Genomic DNA, 22,183 nt, shown 5'->3' on the forward strand with positions numbered 1-22,183 from the left:
TTTAAGTATTTTGTATGTACAAAATATTGATGTCTGCTTTAAATGCACTTACACTTTTTTTTTTACGGAGTAATGTGGATCCGGATTAAAGATTATCTGATCTGATTATGATCTGATTATCTCATTAAATCTGGATTCTGATTCTGATGTTGCAACTCGCAAGAGTTACTGAATATATTTTCCAGATATATTAATGTCTTACTCACATGCTCATTTTGAAGGATAATACATTTTAGAGAACAATCAAACAAAAACAATGCAAAAGTCCTAGGCCTGTATTTAATGTATTGACTACTGCATAGTCACCTACTAATAGGCCACCTCAACCAATCCAACCTTGTAGATGGAAATGCGTAATATACTGAATTTAATTAAACATTGGAACTGGCATTTCTTTTAGAAAACATAATTTTCCAACTCTCCGAAGGGATAACTTGGTAAGTTTTAAGGCGACAAATCCGATCTCGAACATCAGATTAGTGAATATTAGAGAGAAAATGACAACAAGTTGGTCCCTGTCCAGTTTAATCCGGAGGACGGCTGGTCTTTGACGCGCAATCCATAACTGCACGCAGTCTCCAGTTTCTACAACGCAGACATCCTCCAGCGACAAACTTCTGGGCAGACTACAAACTCGTCTGCCGTATCCAGGCGAACGAGTTTAGCGCAGGTTTGCCAGCTCTTACATATTTGGTGTGACACTCACGTATTTGGTGTGACACTCACGCTTTCAGACTCTCAGGCAAGAAATCTTACCGCAAATCTATATTATTGCATTATAAACATAAAATTAGCTACATCAAAGGCGTTGGGGTAGTTTACAAACCCTACAGACTATTTACAAGGTAATAAAACTGCTGCACACATTTTAAAAGCTTGTGCAAACTTGTTTCGAATTGAAAATCTAACGCCAGCCAGCTGACCAAAGTCGATGACACTGGTTTAGCGTCTTTCCCTTTTTCCCTTGGGATTGTTCTAGGTGTACCTATAGCGCCCCCGCCACGCGCTCTCTCTGACTTTTCTGACCTATATTTGCATAAAGCTGCAAAAAAAAACGTAGCCCTATAGGCTTCTGTTTTATATAGTCTACCACGCCAAGAGATCAATAAATAACGCCAAAGAGCACATTGTTACATTTTTTTTGCCACCAAGAAAAGCAACAATAATGTTTTTAAAGTAGGTTCTATCACTGACATTATATAGTCAATTAACAAGTTGTCACAAAAACGCCTGTCTGTCCCTAAACTGCTTTAACAATTTGTCATTTACTCTTTCGAGCATATTAAGTTTGGAACTTGCTAAAATCCAGTACAGAAATTTAAGTAAGGCTAAAGCAATGTTGCGCTATTTGTATAATTATTATGAGCGCTTTTATATATTTAGACATTATTCATGTCGGTTAATATGTAACGTAATATAAAATAGTTGTGCATAGTACCTATAGATTACAATTTTTAAAGGTAGGCTTATGTTGCAGTGATAATATAACCTACTAATTTATTTAAATTATGAAACAATCAGCAGCTGCCCTCCAAGTGAATGCTTACACTAAAATCAGATCAGCGTCTTGATAACTGAGGCCTGTACTACGAGGCGGGGTTACTGGCTTATACTGGGGAAAATTGTCGGATTTAAGGTAGTCTGGGCAAAATGTAAGTAAACGAATATGAAGTCCATTTAAACTGTGGTACCTTAAATCCGACAAGTTATCACGATAAGCCAGTAACCCCGCTTCGTAATACAGGCCACTGGTCATGTCTGCATTAAAGCTGGCGTGAAATCAGGCCCTTATTAACTAAAGTTACGCATTAGATTAACGTCTAGATAAAGTGTTTCTTATTTTCGGTTGCAGGCTATTTGTGGATTACATAGGTCCATACTTAATGCAGTAGGCTACTGTATTATTTAATACTAATTAACGTATCGCATTCTGAGGAACTAGCCTAACTAGTACTACCTACTTCGATGACTGCGCTCGCTTGTTACGTTATAGCAGGAGGCCCGGATGACCTGTGAACCTGCATCCCTAAAATCCGCACCGTTCGATTTTCTGTATTTTGACAAACCACCACAAGGCGGCGCCTTTGTCTTTAAAATGTATTTCGTAAGAGACGGCGGCTTGAAATAGTAGCGGTCTATTGATGCATTTTTAAGAAATTACAAACCATGTGATGGAAACCTATTTGTCTAATTGCATAGAATTTTAAGTTATATACCGCAAACATCCCTCTATTTATTACACAAGTGTGTCGTAATTCAGCCAGTTATATATTAATCTAGAACTAAACTAAACTGACAGTAATGAGATGACGGGGAGCATGAATCCTGTATTCTGGGCAGTTATTTTCATTCCAATTAGACATGAAGCAGATTTCCATTTAAATACTGACTACAATTACATGTGCCTACAATAGTTGCAATATTTGTCGACTGTCCATCAGGCTTATCCTATATTGTTATTTATGAGAATTAAACAAAAACTCGTAAATTCGACACCTTTTCTCAAAATATACCAATTAGGCCCTAACAATAAAATGTGTTTAGCTGTTTTGTTGAATTTATTACTCAGCCTAGTTTTTGAAAGGTATCGTCATATCTATTACGGATTTTGCAACACATTGGGATTTACCTACAATTCGCCCATACCTGTATAGCAGCAGACGGTTTGTGTCTGTTAAATTACGCGTAACTCCGACTGCCGTATTATCTATTAAATTATAATATTGCTTTGTGTATGAATGTGTGAGTGAATTGTGTGTGAGTGTGCCCTGCGATGGGCGGGTGCCCCGTCCTGGGTTGTTCCCTGCCTTGTGCCTATAGTTTCCGGGATAGGCTCCGGACCCCCCGCAATCCTGAATAGGACAAGCGGGTACAGAAAACGGACTGGCGGAGAGATTGATGCATGGATGGGTGGTTGGTTTGTGTATGTGTATGAATGCATAAACGTTTATTGTTTAAATTTATTTAATATCCTTAATCTTTTTTTGGTAGGAATTAGTCTGTCACCCACCAGTACTTTGGTAAAATTTTAGTTATTAGTAACCTATACCAAACCAATATATGATTCGTGCCATTCAAAATGGAATCTATTTTGAAACACTTTCTTTAAGATTACCATAGCTGAAAAGCACTTCTTCAGATATAAGTTGATGATTCTGGTGTTTACAAAATACAAAATAGTACAAGGATGTCTAAACTTCTTTATTTTGAATTGTGGCTCATAATGAAAGACAGGAAATCTATCAGACGCTCATCTTCGATACAGGCACAAGTTTGAAGGCAGTTATTAATTACCCTGTGATTTATGGTGGACGCGATATGATGTATGGGCAGTCAGGACAGTGCATGCCTCGCAAGTGCACACATATCGATTGCCTATCGTACATCTCGCAGCTTCGTTGTTCTGTGATTTTAATGCGTGCTATATTTGAACCCCGATCCACAGAGGTTAGGTTTAGCGCATGAACTATAGAATATTAATCGTCAGTCTGCTCTGCGTTACTGTTCCTCTTTCACGTGGCCGCAGGGTAATGAAAGGTAAATTAGAAATTAGAATGAAAGCTGGCAAATGAATTATTATCCCGTGGTGGTGTTTGTGGTAAGTGTTCTACGGCGGCAGGCGTTTTCACTTTAGCGGAGGGGGCGGGACACCGGAGGCCACGGTACCGGTTCAGACCCAGTTTTTTTTTTTTTTTTTTGTGGTGGTGGTCACATGATAGGTAGTTCGTAATAGGCGATGCGCGAGCGAATGGGGGCCTCCAGGAGAAGAGTGTGATGAAGACCGCAGACTGCATGTTCCTAAATACCCATCTCATGCTTGAGCAGGGTGCGGAGACAAAGGGACGTGTGGGAGACAAGGCGGGGGGCTGCGGGAATGACACGCTGGAGTATCTGTCGCATCCCATGCGTGTCAAATCGACACACCGTTACTCCCCACCTTTAGAGGACAGAGAACCCCCAACCCCCTCCTCCACCCAATTTTAGAAGACACAATTCTGCCCATAACACACTTACCCTCCCCACACACAAACACAAAAACCACCCCCATCTCCAGCCCCCGCTGTCATGTGCTTGACCAGGATCGTTGACCCCGTGGCTAAGGCCATATGGACAGGCGGGGGGGGGTGTTTTTGGTGGAGGGGGGGAACTTGGTGGTCATTCAATAATGGAGGTGGGGGTGTGTGTCCCTCACCAGATGCTCATTGTGAGGACACAATGGAAAGGTGGAAGGGTTCAAGCAGTATTAAGGTCCTCACATCCTCCATCACCGCGTCTGTTCACTTCTAACCCTACGCACCTCTCACACGGGGCTTTTCACCACCCTGGAGATCTGAAAGACGACCTCTGCTATCTTGGAGGGTGAAAAACATAAACTGGACTTCTAGCTTGGCGGCCAAAGCACATCTTGTTAACTCGCATTTAGACGATAGCGGCGAGGAGTGCAGAAATGATTTGAGAATGTTGCACGTCGACTCACAGGTTCTTAATGAGCTGGTTCTGGTTTCTGAAGGACAAACTGAGATCTGTTAGCCTTGTTAGAGGAAAATTGGAAGCCTTTCATAATAAGAGTCTATCGGATGTCCACGATGTATGATGGGTCCTGTTTTACCCAGTTGTACAACACAAAAACTGCTTCATAGTTGCTGCTGCTTGAATTGTTGACATCATAGGGCAGCAGAAAAACGCCGCACATTATGGATGATGTTTGTGTCCAAAAGGCCTGTTTTATCCCTTGTACCTTTGAATGGACAGTTTCCCTGAATATCTTCAGCATATATCAGAGTCACGGTTCAGGGTCTGTATTTGTATTATGCTTTATTCTGATTTATTTTGCTGAAATTTATAGCATATTTATGGCATTTAATTGTTTTGTAGGTGCCCTTTCTCTGTTTTTATGAAGGAATCTATTCATTCAAAACAAAACCAGCCCAGTTAAAGAATATCATCAGTTTTAGGATGCAGCTCCCTGCGTGACAATAGAATTTCATAATAATCTTGAGAGAGAATCTAAAATTCACATTTTGCTGCTGACTCAACATGACAACGCGATGGCACTGAGCGGGTGATGCGAGGGTGTGTTCCGTGGTGAAGTAATACGCTGTTATTTGCTGGTGTGTGTGTTTGTGTGTGTGTGTGTGTGTGTGGGTGTGTGTCGTTTTCTTGAAGAGAACCGTCACCAGTTCAGCTGCAACCCCCAAGATTCCATTGCACACTCTGTCTATTTGCTAACATCTGAGAGGACCGCAGTGACGATCTCCCAACAAAATGCCGCGGACACATGAAAGAGCCCCCAGGAGCACTCGGGGGGGGCACGTCCTCAGCGGAGCCTTAATCTCACTCCCCTAATCACCCAACCGTCAGCCTGTGCAGCAGATTAGCTCCAGAGGAAGAGAACGAGAGAGCATCCTGCCTGCAGTCATCGCTGCATCTTTTTGACAGAGGAGGTGGAGTTGGGGGGGGTGGGGGGTGGGGGGGGAATCAGGGATGTGGTAGTGGATTGGGGGGGGGGAGGCTTTAGCTGTGATGTGTGTGGAATAGAAACAGCAAGACAGAGAGAGAGAGAGAGAGAGAGAGAGAGGAAGAGGGAGGGAAAGAGAGGGGGAGAGAGAGAGAGAGAGGGAGAGCAAGTCAGCCTGCTTCTTTTGACTGAGCGATTTGATGGGAAAAATAAGCTCGCTAACAGACTGAACCCGGAGAGGAAATAATACTGATAATCGGGGAAAGGAGCAGGAATGAATTAAAGCCCAACCGATGGGAGCGACAGCAGGGGAGATGGCCACCATCACAGGAAGAGGTGTGACAAGGGACTGAGATGAAACGGGAGAAGAAGGACAAGGGGTGAGACGTGAAGGTAAACGCTCGCCGATACGCTGACCCAGATCTTCTCAGTGACAGTGGGGGGGGGTGCATGTTTCGCATGAGATGCACACGGACACGCACACGCCAGGCATTCCAGCGTGACAACAACAACAGAAAACACGGCAGAGGATAGGTGTCAGTCCCGGCAAAGGAAGCCCTTTGTCAGAGAGAGGAAATGAGGTTTTCAGCTAGATTTCCCCTATTTCCCTCTGCCCCCCCCCCACCCCCCATGCCGTTCTCGCTCCGGCACTGGAGAGCTGATGTGACGTTGACATGAAGCCGCTGCAGTTCCCGCCGCTGGCTTTTCTGCACCGCAGGACTTAGCGAGCAAGGGGGGGGGGGGGGTAGCGGGAGGTGGGGAGGGGGGGGGCAGTGGAGAAAGCGAAGAGAGGGAGGGAGGGAGAGAGAGGTACTGAGAGAGAGAGAGAGAGAGAGAGAGAGAGGAGGATGCATTCATTCACAGACACGGGAGGTAAGACAAATGGGAAATGTTTTTTTTTTCTGGTAAAGAAAAAAAATTGCCGTGGTTATTGTTTGGTGGGGGATTAGGCAGAGAGTCGCGAACCGGGAGGGGGTGTGATTGACGCGCAGATGCAGAAATGGGGGGGGGGGGGGGCGAGGGGAGGTGCTGGAATCCTGGGTGTATTGTTGTCAAGGTGGCTGCGGAGACGGGCGATGTAAGGGAACATTTATGGTTGGGGGGGGGGGGGGGTTTCTCAGGGTAGCGGATGGGGGAGAGGGGGAGATGCTGGGCTAGATTGCGTCCGCCGTTATGCCCGCGACCGCACAAGGGCGTCCGTATGGCGGTCCGGCTGCTGATCCGCTCTCCATCCCTTTGTCCCTGGCAACAGTTACCGCGGTGCACGTTTCCAAATTTAGCAGCGGATGGTAGCCCGTGACCCCCGTGGTATCCAGCTGGTCCTGCTGCAAAAACCAGATTTATTTATGTGTTTCTGCGGAGCCGGGCCGTGGGGGCGGCTCGGATCGATGAGGGCCCCGTGTGTTTCTCAGGACCGTCACATGCACGGAGAGTTGCTTTGTTCTGATGCGTGCGCGGGGCACATCACAGCAGAAAAAAAATATATATCTATGCGCTCGGGCGTTCGGAGCAGCTGATTGGCTGGCTGCAGAGGGGGACGGGACGGGTCCACAGACGCATGGTTCCGGAGGGGCTTTGTTAGGGGATCCGTTTCTGTCAGGACCCTGGTAACAGCTGATGTCAGGCTCCCCGGAACATTCCACTGGGAAGATGCTACGTGCTTTAAAGTTGTGGTTTTGGTTGCAGGTTCTGTCACGACAGGGCCGAGATGTAACGCAGGTGAACCCAATACAATCCAGGTCCAGGTAAACTCTGGGTTCGGTACTGATCCAGAAAATGTCGACAGGGGCTATATGTGGTGATTTTAGACGTCGTGACAAAAGGGGAAAGGGCCTGTGGAACCAAAAATAAGGATTTTTATTCTGAAATAAGGAATTTCCTAATTTTGCTATCATATGTCACGACGTCACACGTATTCTGAAGCACCAGGACTCGTTTGGTTTTTCAGGGATGTAGCGACTCAAAGCCACTCGAGTCAGAGTTTAGCACCATGGATGCGGAGTGAGTCACAGCAGGACACTGAAACCAAGCAGTCCGTCGTCCACGGCAACCGTTTACATCAGGTCCCCCTTGGCGACTGTCGCCAGATTCGAACCTTCGGATGAAGCTGCAATAGACGACTCCAGAAGAGATTCCTGCTGGTCGTCACTTTGGTCGTGGATTTTAATTAGTCCCGGGAGGCAAATGTTGTCCTTTTGTGGGGCATGTTTGTTTAGTGTTGTTTGTTTATTATTTCGACTTTAAACAGCATTAGCTTTAGCATCCCGTCCAGGACATACCCCCAACTTTGTGCCCTGTTTCAGAAGCCCTGTGATCCTGACACTCGTGGGAGTTTTACTTGCACAAAGATGTTCTAAGAGCAGCACAAAAAAATAACATTTTGTTCAGAGAGATAGCCAATCAGATTGTAGAGGAGGCGGGTCCAAGCAACTAGAGGAGGTGGGGCCAAAACATCCGATTGGTTGGTCTGACATCTGACCAAGATCTCGTTGGTTATCTCTCCGAACCACTCATTTTTCATTCTACTCTCAGAAAATTTTTTGTGTAAGTAAAACTCCCATGAGTGACCCAGACCAGGGTAAGTAATTAGAAGATGGATTGTTCGACACCCTTCTATGGTTTTAGGGGAACAGGCGCTATGCTCTTGTACACATGGATCCATGATCTTTGTGGTAAACAGCGGCTGTCAGGATCCACAGCCAGCAGATAAAAGCATGACAGGGACAAAGTCATTGTTTTCCACTGTAGATTTTCCACTCCAGGATGGGCATAGAGTACGAGGGCAGGAAGATCAGCAGGGGAGTCGCGTTTTCCACCAAAAAACATGATGCAGAAATAGCTTTCTATGAATAGAAAGTGTCCCCATAGTTTAGCGCGCAAATAGAAATTAGGGACTAAATAAAGTCATTTAAAATAAGCATCCTTCCCCTCTTAAAAATGCCGTCATTCTCATTCGCTTGTCTTTTTGATGTCTCACACAGCCGTCTGTCTAAAGCTACCATAACACACATGACTGAAATATCATTAAGGCAATTACAGTCTGTGGCACAAGCTGAATGACAAATCCTCGTATTCATTCCCGGTCTGTTTACTCACTCGGCGGGAGCCAATATCCATGGCAACGGTGCACACGATCTCACATCTTCCCGCGTCGAGGAAATGACACAGCAGTGACACATTTTTAACTCGCGCGCCTGAGATAACGCACCTTGCTTGGGGAGGCAGATGCGGCGAGTGCTGGTCAAGCCTACACAGCCCTCAGCCCCAACTGCGGCCTCCGCAACTCCGTGGGATTCAGCTCGACGACGTCCGTGAGCTTCCTGAGAATGCCTGTGCGGTGGACCACTCTGAAGCAGGGGCGATTCTCGGATTCTCGGAAGGTGGGGAGCATAAGAGGGGCCATAGTTCATACAGAGGGGCCAGTCTTATCATTAGCCAATGAAATGTTTTGAATCAGCGAGTGACAGTTGAGGGGATACTGTGGGGGCCAATCAGCTTTCAACTGGGGCCAGTGCCCTTGTAGCCCCATCCCCTGTAAACGCATCTAGGGCTAAAGCAACAGAGGACCAGACGCAATAAGAAGAGGAGCAGTAGCAATCTGTCACATGACTGGGGGTCACATGCATGCAGTCGGCTGAAGTGGGTTGGCCACTAGTTGGATAAAAACCTCCTTGCTGAATTCCCAAGGAACATTCCGGCTCCTTTTAGCCAATGTTCCTCCGACCTACTGGTCCTATTTCTCGGTGGCCTAAAAAATCCTATCTCCGAATGACGGAATGCTCACCTCTCACGGCATTAACTTTGATGGAAAATCTATTTCAATGGCCGTTTTTCAGGCGCAAAGAATTGCCCGTGGTTCCCTGTTGCAGTTCTCTCCAGGTTTTGGTAGAGAACATAGGACAGAAGAAGCTTTGAAGGAGTTCTCTTCTGTGATATCACTAGGATCGCTTTTGACTGTCTCTGAGAACTTCTGAAAAAAAAATTTAACAGAAGTAACACTTGCTATCAGAAGCCCTTGCATCATTCGTCATGGTGAAGCAAAAAGACCTTAATTTACAGAGAACTAAATGCACAGTATCCAGAATCTTCCAGCACACATTCATGCACACAGATGCACGCCACATAACACAGATTACCTGACCCCTTTGAGTCAAATAGCATGCACTGTTGGAATTTATTCCTGTACATTGTCTTTCCCACTCTGCCTACAAATCCCTCTATCTTAGGCCCTGCCTACATATCCCACTCTCCCCCAGCCTCTGCCTACAAATCCCACTTTCCCCCAGGCCCCTCCTACATATCCCACTCTCCCCCAGGCACTGCCTACAAATCCCACTCTCCCCTAGGCTCTGCCTACATATCCCACTCTCCCCCAGGCCTTGCCTACATATCCCACTCTCCCCCAGGCCTTGCCTACATATCCCACTCTCCCCCAGCCTCTGCCTACAAATCCCACTTTCCCCCAGGCACTGCCTACAAATCCCACTCTTCCCTAGGCTCTGCCTACAAATCCTACTCTCCCCCGGACTCTGCCTACAAATCCCAATCTACCTCATGCTACCATTACAAACCCCAGCTCTTCCTCATGTTACACTTACAAATCACATTCCCTGCTACATCCCACACCCACAAACCCTACTATAACTTATCTAAAGTACAAAATGAAGAGTACAAATGTCTAGATTATCTAGTTACCAAGCAAGTTAGCAATTGTAATATCATTTTATGTATGACAACTGATTAAATCAATCCAACTTTCAAGACCACTTACCAGTAAAGTCTGTGGTGAGGCTTTTAACCTAGTATAGACAGGGCAGTTCATTTATTCATATCTTTGTGGGGACTCTCCATTAATTTCTATGAGCATAACTCTAAACCAACAATGACGACCCTAACCCCCACCCAGCCCTAACCTTAACCAGAAGTAACCAAAAAAAATACAATTATTTTGGCATTTCTAGTTTTTTGATCGCAGTCACAGATTTTTATAAAGTTAAAAAGTTACAGGTTTTCATCACATTGTGTGGACACTGGGTCCCCACAATGTAATAATTACAAATTCACAGACACACACACATACACACAGACTGCCAGAGGTGCGACTTTGCTGTCCTACCCACTGAGCCACTAAACCACCCTAGTTTATTATAGTCAAAAGGAAATATACTGCAGTTAAATTAGACCACAAGGTCTGTGTTATTTTTTAACTGGAAGACATTTTATATTTATGTTGGCAATTCATTAAACCGCACGTTGCTGATTCTCAAGGTACATAAGCGCGGATCCTAAATGAAGCCATCAGCCTACTGAGCCCGGCGGGTCAGACGGTGGACGGACGGACGGCTCGGCTCAGAAACGTGTGCTTCGCGGTGGTGTTAGCATTACTGTGTTTAGTGCTGGCATTAGCGCTAGCATGCTTCGCGGTGGTGTTAGCATTACTGTGTTTAGTGTTGGCATTAGCGCTAGCATGCTTCGCGGTGGTGTTAGCATTACTGTGTTTAGTGTTGGCATTAGCGCTAGCATGCTTCGCGGTGGTGTTAGCATTACTGTGTTTAGTGTTGGCATTAGCGCTAGCATGCTTCGCGGTGGTGTTAGCATTACTGTGTTTAGTGCTGGCATTAGCGCTAGCATGCTTAGCGGTGGTGTTAGCATTACTGTGTTTAGTGTTGGCATTAGCGCTAGCATGCTTAGCGGTGGTGTTAGCATTACTGTGTTTAGTGTTGGCATTAGCGCTAGCATGCTTAGCGGTGGTGTTAGCATTACTGTGTTTAGTGTTGGCATTAGCGCTAGCATGCTTCGCGGTGGTGTTAGCATTACTGTGCTTAGTGCTGGCATTAGCGCTAGCATGCTTAGCGGTGGTGTTAGCATTACTGTGATTAGTGCTGGTATTAGCGCTAGCATGCTTAGCGGTGGTGTTAGCTTTTGTGTGCTTAGTGCTGGTGTTAGCGTGCTTAGCGGTAGCGTTAGCGTGCTAATACACTCCAGGGAGACCACAGTGAAATGACACACCTGTCGCTGTTATTTTTTTTTCTTCTTTGAAACGGACCCTGGGCCTGGGGTCAGCCCGGGGCAGCTTCCTCTGGAGTCCAAAGGAACTGTGGGGTTCAGGTGGACCCAGAGGTTGGCGATTGCAAATATGTCCACCGAATTGCCAAGTCATTTCCTTGCCCTGCCCTGGTGTGTCTGTCATTGTAGTCCCTGACCAGTACCAGGCAGTAATACAGTACATTGTTTGTTAATATAATGGCAACAGGACAGAGTGCAGTTTGAATAAATGATGTTTTATTTGCAGTTTCTTTTGTCTTTATAACATTAAGCAAACTGGGTAAAACAAAAACTTCATAAAGAACATCACTGAAGGGTAGTAAACTTTACTTGTGTCATTATTAGATGAAGGTGCCGGTTTCCCATCCATCCAGCTTGTGGAGTTTTACTTATGCAAAAATGTTCTGAGGGCAGCATGAAAAATGATTGGTTTAGAGAGATAACCAATCAGAGTGCAGAGGAGGTGGGTCCAAGCAACTAGAGTAAGTGGGGTCTAGACGTCTGATTGGTTGGTCCCACCCCTTCTAGTTACTTGGACCCACCTCCTCTACAATCTGATTGGTTATCTCTCTGAACCGATAATTTATCATTCTGCCCTCAGAACATTTTTGGGTAAATAATACTCCCATGAGTACAGGGTCACAGTGAGATTGGACCCCGTTCCAGGCAGCACAGGGAACATGGTTGAAGACAGAGATGCTGATTTCCTTCTTTGTTGATACTGATGACGAATGCCAGCACATGCAGGCGGTCTCTCCCATCCCTACACACGCATCAATAGGAGTCGCGCCATTACAAGCCCTGTGGTTTCTAGGCCCCTCCGTTCCAGGCCTCAGAGGCTGAGGGATACAGGTGTGCGTGACCACAGACCTGCGGGCAAGCGGCTGGATATACCGACCGGGACCCGGCATCCTGTTCAGGCGAGAGGCCGTATCCCATTCAGCCTCAACTGGCAGGCATCATTCCTGATTTAAACTGCACGGCCTGTTTGTTTGGAAACGTAAGACGGGTTTCCGGCCTGGGAGCTCCTTTATGTTATATTACATGTATATTTTCTTCCAGCATGACTTCAGCTGAAATAGCGGCACAGTGTTGTATCACGTACAAATATATCCAAAGGATTTTTCATCAACGGAGCGACACCAGCGGAGTAATCCCGGTGGAGCGCGGCGCGAACTTGCTATTTCGGTAGGTGTGAGGCCGGGCACGTGTGTAAAACACATACAGCTCAAGGACGGTGCGTTAGAGAGGCGGGACTCATGTCCCATTTTTGACCAATCGGTACGCGGCAACGATAAATAGACAGTCCTGTTACAGAGCTAGCCGCAGGCACCGAGAGCAACTGCAGCTGAGTGGCTGACCATGCTAAAGCCGGGGAAACGGATACGATTAGCTCACTGCATTATTAACTAGAGTCCCCGCTGTCTTCACTTTGGGGAGGTGATGTCATCATGCACAGTGTGCCCATAAGCGGACTGAGCGATGCTATGCACACACACCCGCGCATTGACACATGCACACTGATGCCCAGGTGCCAACGCCATCGCACCCTGGAGTCTTAGCATTCGGGGGAATGCAGGGCTCGGTCATGCCGGTCACTGTTATTGCTGTTAGGATGCAGCCTGTCGCAGGATCCAAAGCTTCAGCTTGTTAGTTATGTATGTGGAGTATTTGGTTATTGTCCAGTTGGCAGTGTGAGTAAGAGGAAAGGCCAGCAGGGTGGACGAGATAGGGCCAGGGGCGGGGAGGGTGGATGGGATATGGCCAGAGATGAGGATGGTGGATGGGATATGGCCAGGAGGGTGGATGGGATATGGCCAGAGATTAGGAGGGTGGATGGGATATGGCCAGGAGGGTGGATGGGATATGACAGGTACCAGGAGGGTGGATGGGATATGGCCTGTAGGGTGGATGGGATATGGCCAGAGATGAGGATGGTGGATGGGATATGGCCAGGAGGGTGGATGGGATATGACAGGTACCAGGAGGGTGGATGGGATATGGCCAGAGATGAGGATGGTGGATGGGATATGGCCAGGAGGGTGGATGGGATATGGCCAGAGATGAGGATGGTGGATGGGATATGGCCAGGAGGGTGGATGGGATATGACAGGTACCAGGAGGGTGGATGGGATATGGCCAGAGATTAGGAGGGTGGATGGGATATGGCCAGGAGGGTGGATGGGATATGACAGGTACCAGGAGGGTGGATGGGATATGGCCAGAGATTAGGAGGGTGGATGGGATAGGGCCAGCAGTCTTTATCAGAAATAAGCAGTAATGCATGTCTGTCCTTTTTCACAGACTCTCGTGCTGTTTATCTGGGTAAAGGCTAACAGCTTTATTTTTGTTAATTTGCCTATATTATGCCATGTAATCATATCGGATTATTGTACTTACGCTGAGCTAGAGAAAGCAAGAGAGATCCTTTGTTCTGCTTAGCCTTGAGATGAACCCATTCTTAGCCAATTACACTCCATCTGACATGTTGCTTAACATTTAATTATCCCCTTAGTCCACAAAGCTCTGGTAGATAGTGCCAGCAAAGTGCTGCCATCTTCCTTGGCCTCCTTGCACCTTTGAGAAGAAAATGTGCTTCCCTGAATGCTGGAAGCAGACTAACAGTCCAGAGGACCGCGGTTCAAGTAAGAGGCCAGAGGAACAAATGGTGGTTAACCACATGGCCTGACGCTTATATAAATGCGATTAATGCATCTTTCTGCCAGTCAAGGAGTGATATTTATTTTGGGAGGTATCCAGCGCATATGAGCATGTAGATGTGTTATGATGTTTATTTTTTTTTTATCCAGAGAAGGTGATTTAGCTTTTCTCAGGTGATGTTCAGACTAAACCACTCCTATGATTGGGCTCAAGGTGAATCCGTGTGTTCAGTGTTGAATCCAGTTACAAAACCAGCCCCCTTCCTGGCCCCCGTGGGCCCCAAACTGGCCTAAAAACAGAACTGCAGAGCGAGCCCCACTGGAAAGCCCCCCCCCCCCCTGCCACCCCACCTAGTTTTCTCTTCAGCAGTGTCACCGCTACGGTGCACAGACGTCACGAAGGGGACGCACGCCAGATTCAGTCCTTGGCGGATATGTGTAACTTCTCTTGTCTTTCTTCTGGGTGGAATATAGTTACAATGATCGCTTCACGCAGCACATGGGCTGTTGGCAACACCTCCTTTCTCCTGAGGCGGAAATATTTGATGTAATATGTATAAGCTTCTGATATGATGGTTTATGTGTGTGTGTATGTGTCTGTGGATTAGGTTAATATTACATTGTGGGCACCAAATGTCCCCCACAATGTAATACAAACCTGGTTTTTTTGACATTGTGGGGACCATTTTTCAGACCCCTACAAAGATCTGTGAATGCAATCAAATGGCAACTAAAAATGCTAAACATCTCGTATTTTGTTTGGTTACTTATGGTTAAGGTTAGGGCTGGATAGGGGTTAAGGGCGTCATTGTTAGGATTAGAGTTTTCCCCATAGAAATGAATGGAGAGTCCCCACAAAGATATAATTACAAACGTGTGTGTGTGTGTGTGTGGGTCAGATATATATTATATTGTGGGGACCAAAAACGTGATTTTTTTTAACCTGCGGGGACACTTTTCCAGTCCCCACAAGGATAACCTCAATTTTACAGAAATCTGTGACTGCAATCAATAAACTAAAAATGCCAAAATTCTTGTATTTAGTTTGGTTACTTATGGTTAAGCTTAGGGCTGGGTTAGGGTTGTCATTATTGCAAGTTGTGTTTTGCCCATAGAAATGAATGGATGGCCCCACATAGATATGGGTACATGTCTCTCTCTTTCTCTCTATGTGTGTGTGCCTGTGTGTAAATTATGTTTATATTACATTATGGGGACCACATCGGCTAGGACAGGTACTGCCTTAAACTAAACGAAAACAAACGGTTTTTTTTACCCTCCTGCATAGCTGATGCCCAGTCACTATAGGCTGGTTAATTGCTGTTAAGCAAAGGGTTGTTATGTAAGATTTACTATCCCATAAATCGCGAGGACACACGGCAAAACGAATGTAAGACGTTGAATACATAAACCCCTTTTTGTTTTATTTTGCATTTGTACTTATTCTGATTTTTCCTTCTGTTCAAACTGTTTTCTTTCCCCTGGAGGGCCACCACACACATGCAGCAGTTACTAATAACCGGCAATTAAGAAACAGACGTATCCAGTGACATAAACCACCGTGTGCGTAACCGAGCGACAGAGAGAGAGGCGGGCGGTTCGTGCGCGCTGGTTGACGGCGGGACCGTAGAGATGTTAAGGGCACGGAAGGGATCAAGTCCGGCGGAAGGGTCCTTGCTGCAGATACCCTGGTTTACTATAGAAAACAATAAGAAATTCCAGCCGTGAATACGGAGAGAAGTGAGCAGCAAAATGCATGTCATGATTGTAAACATCGGACATGTAAGCACAAATGCAAAGCCCTTACAAGCACAAACAGACACGGGCACGTCGGCTAGGGCTGCGGCAAAATACATAAATTCCTCGGATTGTGCTTCACCGAGAAACAGAACAAAAAAGGCGCATCTCGCACAAGATGAGGAAGGGAAACTGCGGCGCGGTCAGGTTGCTTCCTGCCTCGGCCGGCGGGGCGGCGGCTGGTACTGACACCGCCTGGCGCTTGACAGGTGAGCGTTTATCCACGAATAGACTGCTTTGTTGGAAACCTTTGCGTTAGTTTGCAGCTAGTGCTGGGGGGGGGGCATAAAAATGTGCAGGTCTGCTATTGGCTGGTTCCAAAATAGAGAAATGTGAGTTGAGCTCACTTTATAAATGAATGCCCTCCGAGAGGTGATTTACAGTGCCGTGTGCGGGAGAGTCTAAAAAAGCTACTTTAAAAGAGGAACATGCCTTTATGTCATTATGTTCAATGGCTATTAAAAAATCTGACAATGGTATACAGACTGCAGTTTTTGCCTTTCATTAGTGACGAATATAATTTCTTTGAAATCGACAAAGTAGAGCGATGTAGTGAAATAGAAACTTATCAGTGAGATGAATGTACTTGTAATAAATTATAATATAAACTGATTTGAAATAGCCCAGCATTGTTGGTACAGAAAACATAATGGCAAACTAGAAGCTGGTTGGTGAATTATCTCGGTCTCCAATTGCCCTGACAGATTCAACCATTTTTAAAGCCCCACCCCCCGCCCAGGTTCTACATCTGGCGTTTTGCCTCTTTTGGGTATGTGTGCTGCCAGATTTATGATAAATTATTTTAATGTATTTTTCTCTGCTGGTCTTGGCCAATCCCAGACAACCTCACATTGCAAAAAGTTAAAAAAAGGATGTTAAAATTGTGTAGATTTTTTTTTTCTTTAATGAATTCGTAGTTCCTGCCCCTTTTGCTTCATGTCACTTGTTAGACGAGGACTGTAATCTAACTATGAAAGCATTTTTATATATGACATGATATGGATATTTTATAGGTGCACTGGACAATATTTTTCTACAATCCCATGTCATCACAGAGATGGACGTCCTTGTAAAATCTGCTGTAAATCTGTTTCTGTGTGTACTGTAATTGTATGCAGCTGCCTAACAGCCAATCACTGCAGTCGATGGGCCAGCTTGCCCAATCACGACGCAGCTTGAGTGGCGAGGTTCCATGCCACCACAGCTGTCCCCTGGGCTCAATGTTGCCAGCAAACGTGATGACAAATTGCCTCTCGTGTTTTTTGCTGTAGATGTTCCTACTCAGGGCAAGAAGGACATCATTAATTGCATTTAAAAATACATAATCTTCAAACAAATTAGTTTTAAATTGTCAAAAAGTAGACATGGAGAACATTTTACTGTGATTTTCCGTGGGTTTCTTAAAAGCAGTTATACTGTATGCTGATGAAGAGCGAAAGCTGGGACAATTAATCACCTGCTGGTTTTCGACGCTTCCAATTAAGATAAACCTGGCAGTGATTGACAGCACATGTCCCACCAGTACTGTACAACAGTGTGTGTGCAGTGCAAACATAGGGCCTCATCCAGGACAGAGAGCGGTCATAGAGTGCAGCTTTTGGAAGCCCAGAGATGGCAACTGGCTTGATGCTGGACGGTGATGTGGGTCTGATCTCCGATTCTCCTGTAGGGGGCGGTGTCTGGCTCAGTGGATTATGATGCTGTGCTTGTGATCAGAAGGTTGTCAGGTCAAATCCCAGAGTCGGTTAGAGTGATTTCACTGTTGGACCCCTGAGCAAGGCCTTTAAACTGGAAATTTCTCCAGGAACTGACCCGTCTTTCTCAAAAACAAAAAAAAGTGTATTGCTTTGAATAAATAAGTAAAATGTAAAGGATCCCAGGAAAGGTCTATGTTATTGTACCTTTGGTTATTAATCTCGCCGTTCCTGTCTCGGTAAACACCTGCATTTGCCGGCAAAAATGATGATAGATAATAGCTCCCTCCCTAGCAGCCAAATGCTACTTGAGAGAAGCTCTCTTTGTGGTGGGGCAGGTGACCATCAGATGGAGCCCCCTGGAGGTGCAAGCTTGGTGTGGGGAAAGCGGGGTATTTAGGAGAAGCAATGTGGTTTGGGGATGTTGCAATGGCGCCCCCTCTCTGCAGCCCATGAACCAGCAGCTGGAGATAAGGTCACAGGAGTTCCTTGTGAATAATTATCATGCCCCCACCCAACCTGGAGTCAGTCCCTCCCCCATCCTCATTCAGCATTTTCCCAAGTGCATTAATAATGAATATTAAGCCTGACTTATCCAAATCCTCTGATGATCATGCTCTGCGACATCCAGAACAGCCCCCAAGCTGGGATCAAAATGGTGCCTACCCCTTCCCTCTTCATTCCCCCCCCCCCCCCAAGACCAGGTCCTCCCTGGGTAGGGCTCAGGAATCCATCACTAACCATCTAATGGGGGGGAGCGAAACTGAGAACTGCCCCGTTTTTAGTCCATGATCTTTGTCTGCTTTCCGTGGCCTAAATTCACTCGAGGTTCATCCAATAAACTAATCTGAGTATGCGGGACAGGATTATGATTAACCCTCTCGGCGCTGTGACGCAGATACAGAAAGGAGGCTGTGAGAGTCGGTCTTAATCTGCGCCCGCTGCAAAAAGACAATACATTTACAATATTGCGATAGTGACAGAAAATGTGTTCAGTAACAAAATTTTGGTAATTAGTTATTTTAAGTAACTAATTTAAACATCAAAAGACTACCTCCTCTACCTCAGTGGACCAGTTTGGAGCTGGGGAGCAGTTCCTCATTCACGGGACCTCAGTGGTACTTCGCTGGTTGGGGATTGAAAACGGCGATCTTTGGATTACAAGCACGCTTCTCTAACTATTAGGCCGCCGCTGCTCTGCTGGTCGCAATGTAGCTGAAGCCTTAACAGCATGTTACTAAATAGCAGTGTCGCAGTCGGGTACTATGATGGTCCCGACGGAACAAAAACCAGATCTAAAGCGACGTCTCTTGGTGCATTTTCAGCTCTGTTGTGTCACCATGGGCAAGACGATTGGAATATAAAAGAAACGGCCCACATCATCTAACACCAATTTCCCGCGCAGAGATCGATAAGATCAACACACCAAATCCCCGTTTCGTGCTGTGTACTCCTTAGATCTAGTATGAGATTTAAGATTCTGCATTCCCAGCATGCCCCAGTGCGGCACAGTAGCACGGCAAAGCCAAACAGGACCCTTTAGTTTCCAGACCCGGTCCTTGGGGACCCCCATACAGTCCATGCTTTTGCTCCCTCCCAGCTCCCGGTAGCAAAAATGTGGACTGTTTGGCACGGAGCTGGGAGGAGACACAAAAGGTCATAAAAGACCCCTGGGCATCTTTCGAAAGAGTTGGGGTGGTAGCCCGATGTCCTGGCTCAAATTGCCCACCGTGGCCTCCAAATCATCCCCTATATCTAACTGGTGAATTCTCTCCTGCCCCTTCACCACCTTAGCTACTGTGTGGTGGGTGTACTGGTGCAGAATGGCTGCCGTCGCATCATCCAGGTGGGGGCTACACAGTGGGGGGTGATTTCAATGGTTCCCCATTGCCTCTGTAAAGCGCTTTGGGTGTCTTGAAAAGCATGTAAATGCTGCTCTCATTTATTCATTCATTTAAAATGTGGACTGTCTGACAGGGAGCTGGGAAAGAGCAAAAACATGGACTGAGTGGGGGGGGGTCTCCGAGGACCGGATCAGGCAGCACTACTTTAACAAATAGGGCATCAGAAACTGTCCCAATCAAGAGCCCCCCTCCCCCCTTCACATACACCCCCCGTTTTGACTAGTAACCTTATTTCCAGTCAATCTATTAAGTGGGTGGTCCGGAATTTCTCCAGAGACCCAATAACTCAATTAGACACCAGCCAGCAGTATAAAATAAAAGCACAGATAACCTCACGACAAAAGGAGAGTGTGAGGCCAGAACCAATTACTTAGCACCCCCCCCAATCCCCCTACACCCCCCCCCCAACCCCCCTCCACCCCCCCCCCCCCAGCCTCTGCAAGCTCCTTTCCTGCTAGACGGCAAAAGAAGGATGGAGGCAGAAAGAGAGTGCGAGAGGGAGGGGCACCACCGTGCCCTTAGGCTGTTCCGGGCTTTTTTTGACATCGTTATGAATTATTGATCTAAAAAAACAGTTAATCATAAAAAGGAGTGTCACCCCCCCTCGGGCCCTGGGTTTGTTTTTTTCTCTTTTTTTTTTATATGGTTACGCTAGTGCAGCATTTCTGCCGGGCAAAGCGACCGCACCCAGCGCTTCCGTGCCATTGCCGGGGGAAAGAGAGGGCGGGCAGATGTGGCGTGATATCTGGCCCATCGATAATTTAGGGCCACCCAGGACAGGCGGGCAATGGGGGGGCCATGTGTGGCGTGGATCCACAGAAGTCTGCACTGGGAAAAAAAAATAATTTAGCAGGCGATAAAAAAAAAATCGAATCTATTTAGCCGGCGCTTTTGTCCGACGTAACATACGAGTGAGGAGGTGCTGGGGTCAAGGGTCATGCTCAAGGGCTCAACGGTGATATGAGTACTCTGTCGGCCATGGGATTGGAAAGCAAGCCCTTCCGGATGCAGGGCACGGATTGCTAGCCCGCTGAGTTATACACCACCCCTTAAAAAGACAATAACTCAGCTGTTTGGCTTGTTAGGGCTGATGAAAGTGTTCTCTATTCTGTTCACTCTGCCAGTCATCGGCTGGCAAAACTCTCTCAATTCAGTTCCTCGTGCTCCCTTCCTTATAACTGTAATAGACCAAATGACTACAGTCTCCTTTGGAAAAAAAAAAAACCTAACGCGTTATCTCCCCTCTGTTCGGTTTTCATTATTTTCGCTGCCGTTTTCTTTTTACTCTCGCTCTACGTTGTCAGCTGTCTGCAATAGAATGTGAATTCTTATCTCCGCCTGTCACACCTTTGTTTGTGATGGCCTAACAATGGGGCTGCCCCCCCCCCCATCCAGACTCAGGCCCGCTGTACACGCCGCTCTTTTCCCGGAAGGATAACTAGCTACCGAAAACAGGATCGATAAGAACAATTACTATCATTGTCATATAAGCGTTGGTGAAAGGCAGCAAGTCAAATCTAAATCCGTTTTCCGGGCTGCATGTCCCCGGCGATGGCACATTGTGAGGACACCTGTACACTCGGTGCTTCGTTTTGAGCCGACGGTCTGTAACGGCTGTGACGACAAAGGGAAACCAGGCCGACTGAAAAGTGACAGCATCAGGAGACGGGATAGCCTGGGCGACCGGAGTCTTCAGGAGTCGTGGATCTGGAGATTGTACCAAACTGGGATGTCGGAGGGACGTCGTGAAAATGGTGCCAATCAATAGCTACACAAGGCCGTCAGGAGCATTAAGGGGACAATGTGAATTATTTAATGACAGAGACACTGGACAGGAGTCAAGCCCTGTGCTACACTGGAGTAGCTAGCAGTCATTCACAGTTACGTTTTATATGTATTGTGGGTATTAGAGTGGAAGCGATTATCTTTGGGATTAACATCATGTAAGTGGCGCATCCCTGATGATCTCGATTATCTACTGAAAGCGATGTTTCGCCAGTCCCCCCCCTTAAAGGTCACTGGCTGACCTTTGAGCTGCCTAAGAGCCGTAGACTCCACAGCGGGTTTTAGAGATTAGACCGAGGTCGGAGGGGAGCATGAACTTCTGTCGAACGACTGCCGGAGAATCCAGGCACCACAAGGTTTTTGCTACATGGTTATTTCCAGTCATCTCATAGCCTTTATGCTAATATGACGTTCCATCCATCCATCCGTCCATTCAGGATCACAGGGGGTTCAGAACCTACCCTGGAGGTTACAGGCACAAGACAGGGAACAACCCAGGATGGGGCGCCAACCCATCACAGGGCACAGTCACACACCATTTACACCTATGGGAACTCCAAATAATAATAATAATAATATTTTTGGACTGGGGGGGAGAACTGGAGGACACCCCACGACGTTCCGGTTACAGCATGCAAACTCCACACACATGGAGCCATGAGAGAGACTCAAACCCTTGTCCTAGAGACATGAGGCAACAGTGCTAACCAGGAGGAAAAAGGTTTAAGGAGGATTCTTCATGAAGAATGCATGTGAGAGAGAGAGCTGGTATCAGTCGAAGCCAGATGTCAACCGTAAGCCTGATAAGTGGGAAAACTGTCAGTGACATTGCAGTAAGAT

The 22,183-nt window shown here is 46.5% G+C and overlaps 1 protein-coding gene across 7 annotated transcripts in view; it reads left to right on the forward strand.

Annotated features, from left to right (window-relative positions):
• Positions 1-5,516: 5,516 nt before the first annotated feature.
• Positions 5,517-22,183, forward strand: part of sipa1 (signal-induced proliferation-associated 1) — a 38,997-nt gene continuing 22,330 nt past the window's right edge. For 3 of the 7 annotated variants that reach the window (XM_023803565.2, XM_023803564.2, XM_023803566.2), the window contains exon 1: positions 5,518-5,851. The gene's annotated coding sequence lies outside the window, so the exon portion shown is untranslated. Of the gene's footprint in view, positions 5,852-6,277; positions 6,332-16,050; positions 16,170-22,183 lie in introns of those variants that run through there. The other 4 variants (XM_023803562.2, XM_023803568.2, XM_072706437.1 and 1 more) reach the window with 3 other exon arrangements.

The sequence above is a fragment of the Paramormyrops kingsleyae genome, chromosome 24 (assembly GCF_048594095.1).
Source record: "Paramormyrops kingsleyae isolate MSU_618 chromosome 24, PKINGS_0.4, whole genome shotgun sequence".
NCBI classification, from domain to species: Eukaryota; Metazoa; Chordata; class Actinopteri; order Osteoglossiformes; family Mormyridae; genus Paramormyrops; species Paramormyrops kingsleyae.